General features: G+C 40.4%; 1 pseudogene; it reads left to right on the plus strand.

Moving 5' to 3' along the window:
* Positions 1-1,794: 1,794 nt before the first annotated feature.
* LOC115840854 (cullin-1 pseudogene) lies at positions 1,795-4,174 on the plus strand (annotated as a pseudogene).
* Positions 4,175-4,916: the final 742 nt, after the last annotated feature.

Here is a 4,916-nt window from a genome sequence, read left to right on the forward strand (position 1 = left end):
TTTATGTGTAAAATTGATATCTTTATATATAAATATATATTCTAAATTATGGATGTTGATAAATTCATGAAAATTTTAACTAAGGAAAAAAGCGTAATTGGAGGTATACATTATACTATAACAGGCACATTACTTTTGGCTAACATAAGTTGGCCCTCAATTATAAATTCATAATCAATTGAACACTGTATTGTATGCATTAAGGCAGGATGTGGGCAACTAGTCCTTAAAACTAGTTTGATGTACTGGTTTTTCTCCATTTAACTTTTCCTCTAGCTGCTGCTTTAAAATTTTCAATGGATTGCATTCCTGTGCTCACCTACTCTCTGGTTTATGATTGGATCTGGTCCAAAAAGGCACTGGCAGGATATGAGAGGAAGGAAGGAGTCCAGAGCGTTTACTCCCTTGACCCCTTCCATTCTGAGATACTGTTTGATTATGCCTGCACTTTTTTTATGGTCTAGGTTCTGTCAGGGAGATTTATTCCCATGGCTGTATCTTCTGTCAAGTTCTAACAACACAATGGAACTTCTAGTTTCAAGATGGACTGAACATGCACGCCAAAATTTCTGGCTCCTATTCAAAACCGACATTCTGGTTTATGTTTAATACAGATACTGTAGAAAGTTTATAAAAGTAAATAAGTATTAATATATAACTATATTAAGAGGGGGAAATGGGATAAAATGTTCTGATATCAGTGAAGCAATGAACCAAGGCTGCCACTACTCCTAGACTTAAACCAATGACATCACCAAGAACGTGACTGCAAGGAAAGGCCATGGTGTCAACAGGTGGTCATAATTGAGGACGTAGAATCAAAACTAAGAATCATCAGGCATCTGAGAAATGCTGGAAAAGGAGGCAACAAATTCATGAATCAAAGAATTTATACCCAATAACTTAGAGATAATATAAAAATATCAAAAGGAGTTGGAATACATATAGTTACTATTTACAAAGAGATAAATAAAATACACCCATGACACAAAAGTAAATAGCTATAAAATAAAAATGTACTGTGGAAAAAGAAGTTAGAGATCATAGAAATGGCAACTTGTTTGAAATTAGTAAAAAAGAAACTCATTATAGTCAGGTTAAATAACAAACTGAAACTAGCTAAAGAACAAAATAGTTCGTATACATGAAACGTGCATCTTTCCCCCCAGGAATAATTGCTCAGTATTTGCTCATTCAAGGTTCCCAGAGACTTTATAGACTATAACTACCAAGAATAACAAGAGTTGGGCGAGTGGGCAGGGAGGAGGAGGGAGCCGTGTTGCATGCAACTCCAGGCAGGGCAGCCCCGGAGGCTGAGGGACACTGCAAGACCTTGGTAGAACGGGGATTTAACTGGGGCCAGGAGCAACGACCATGTAGAGACGTCGCCGGAGCCATTTAGGCACTCGCGAAATGCAGGTGCACGTGTATTTTTTGGGTTGGCCAAAAAGTTCGCTTCGGTTTTTCCATAACATGTTACGGAAATATATAATGCAAATAATGCAGTGGATTACCTTATGAAGACAAAGGACAATAGAAGCAGTGAGCTTGCTTCTGAGCAAGATGTTTCTGCTCACTCAGTTCAGTGCTGGAATCACTTTGGTGTTTGCTTTACTTGCATGTCCCTTTCCAGGTTTGCCTGCAATGAGATTTCACTCTCTAAATTTAAAGGACATCCTTTCTGAGCTGCTGTGAATAAATCTGGAATGATATTTTAAATTTTCATCTAATGGAGAATTAGCTGTACCTTGAATAAGGATTGCTGTGTTGGACGACTTCAGAATATCACTCACAATGTCATCCAACAGGAGCCAGAATCCCCATGGACTGAAGCAGATTGGCCCTGACCAGACCGGGGATGACCTCAGAGCTGGAATCCAGCAAGTGTATACCAGACAAAGCATGGTGAAATCCAGATACATGGAACTCTACACTCATGTTTATAACTACTGCACGAGTGTGCACCAGTCAAACCAAGCTCAAGAGGCTGGTGTCCCTCCTTCTAAATCAAAAAAGGGGGAGACGCTGGAGGGAGTTCAGTTAGTTGGCTTGGAATTGTACAAACAGCTTAAAGAATTTTTGAAGAATTACTTGACAAATCTTCTTAAGGACGGAGAAGATTTGCTAGATGAGAGTGTACTGAAGTTCTACACTCAACAATGGGAAGATTACCGGTTTTCAAGTAAAGTGCTGAATGGCATTTGTGCCTACCTCAATAGATATTGGGTTCTCTGCGAATATTACGGAGGACGAAAAGGAATCTACCAAATCTATTCTCTTGCATTCGTGACTTGGAGAGATTGTCTTTTCAGGCCATTGAATAAACAGGTAACAGATGCTGCTGATTGAAAAGGAAAGAAATGGTGAAACCATCGATACAAGACTAATGGTGAAACCACAATCTTACGTGGAACTGGGGCTGAACGAAGACGATGCCTTGGCGATGGGCCCTAGGCTAAAGGTGTACAAAGAATCCTTTGAGTCTCGGTTTTTGGCTGACACAGAGAGATTTTATACCAGAGAGAGTACCAAATTCTTGCAGCAGAACCCAGTTACTGAATATATGAAGAAGGCAGAGACTCGTCTGCTGGAGGAGCAGCGGAGAGGCCAGTACCTTCATGAGAACACCCAAGAAGAGCTAGCCAGGAAGTGCAGGCAGGTGCTCATTGAGAAACACTTGGAGATCTTCCACAGGGAATTTCAGAATTTATTGGATGCCAACAAAAGTGAAGATTTGGGTCGCATGTATAATCTTGTATCTAGAATCCAGGATGGCCTGGGAGAATTGAAAACACTCCTGGAGACACACATTCATAATCAGTGTATTGCGGCAATTGAAAAGCGTGGAGAAGCTGCTTTAAATGACCCCAAAATGTATATACAGACAGTGTTGGATGTTCATAAAAAATACAACGCCCTGGTGATGTTGGCATTCAGCAACAATGCTGGCTTCGTGGCTGTGCTGGACAAGGCTTGCGGTCGCTTCATACACAACAATGCGGTTACCAAAATGGCTCAGTCGTCCAGTAAATCTTCCGAGTTGCTGGCTGGATACTGTGACTCCTTGTTGAAGAAGAGGTCCAAGAACCCAGAAGAAGCAGAACTAGAAGACACACTCAACCAAGCGATAGCGGTCTTCAAGTATATAGAGGACAGGGACGTGTTTCAGAAGTTCTACGCAAAGATGCTGGCAAAAAGCCTTGTTCATCAGAACAGTGCGAGTGATGACGCCGAAGCAAGCATGATCGCTAAGTTAAAGCAAGCTTGCGGTTTTGAGTATACCTCTAAACTTCAGCAGATGTTTCAAGACATTGGTACAAGCAAATATTTGAATGAGTGGTTCAAAAAGCACCCGACAAATTCAGAGCCGCTGGGCTTGGATTTCAGTATTCAAGTTCTGAGCTCCAGATCATGGCCTTCTCAGCAGTCCGGTACGTTTGCCTTGCCGTCAGAGCTGGAACGGAGTTATCAGCGCTTGACAGCGTTTTACGCCAGCCGTCACAGTGGCAGAAAATTGACGTGGTTATATCAACTGTCTGAAGGAGAATTAGTAACAAACTGCTTCAAAAACAGATACACCTTGCAGGCATCTACATTCCAGATGGCCATCCTGCTCCGGTACAACACGGAAGACGCTCACGCCGTGCAGCAGCTGATGGACAGCACCCAGATCAAAACTGACATTTTTGCACAAGTGCTACAGATCTTATTGAAGTTGAAGTTACTGGTATTGGAAGATGAAAATACACCTGTTGATGAGATGGAATTGAAGCAAGATACCTTAATAAAATTATATCTTGGTTATAGAAACAAGAAATTAAGGGTTAATATCAATGTGCCAATGAAAATGGAACAGAAGCAGGAACAAGAAACCACACACAGAAACACCGAGGCAGATCGTAAACTATTGATCCAGGCGGCTCTCGTGAGAATTATGAAAATGAGGAAGGTTCTAAAACACCAGCAGTTACTTGGAGAAGTACTGACTCAGCTCTCCTCAATATTCAAGCCTCGGATCCCAGTAATTAAGAAATGCATTGACATTCTGATCGCGAAAGAATATTTGGAGCGAGTGGATGGTGAACAGGACACCTACAGTTACTCAGGATCAGAACTGCTCAGGATCGCCACGCTTCAAGTCTGTAAATACGGACACCGATGCCATTTAACCTAATTTAAGACCAGAGAGGATGGAACCTTCCATGCTGAGGGCTGCATGCTTCTGCATCCGAATCAACCCATTGGCCACCTGAATAACAGCTGGGCGGCCCCTCGGAGGCCAGCAACACCTAGAGAGCAGGTCTGAACGGACCCACGTGTAATCTGCTATGAAAAACCATTTGTAGAGTATATTTCATTTTTTAATGTGTGAAAATAAAGAAAACTAAAGAAAAAAAAAACAAGAGTTGACTCGAGAAAGTATCAAAGTGACGTTCAGAAGCATGGAGAGTAAATCCAGAAGTTCAAATTTTCTTTTCAATTTAATTCCAGAAAAAAATAATAGAGAAAATAAAAGAAAGCCAATATTTGAAGAAATAATACCTCAGAATTATGGAAATATATGATTCTACATATTACAAAAGTCCACTTAATGCAAAGCAATATCATAACAAATTTAAAAAGCAAGAAACAAATAAAACTTCACACCTGAACACATTGCAAAGCAACTTCCACATGTTAAGGATAAAGCAAAACTTCAAAAGCCATCAGAGGGGAAAAAACAATGTAATAAAGTGTAAAAATCAATTTTCATGAGCTATTTTATCAGGTTTATTAGATACATGACATCAATAGAGCAATACTTCCAAATTACTGAGGGTAATTGCTGAGAGTTCTGCTTCTGCAATTGCTCACTAATGGCTTCAGACCAACCTTCCAACCAAGGAAAACTTAAAAATATAGACAAAATTCAAAAT

The sequence above is a fragment of the Globicephala melas genome, chromosome 9, assembly GCF_963455315.2.
Source record: "Globicephala melas chromosome 9, mGloMel1.2, whole genome shotgun sequence".
NCBI classification, from domain to species: Eukaryota; Metazoa; Chordata; class Mammalia; order Artiodactyla; family Delphinidae; genus Globicephala; species Globicephala melas.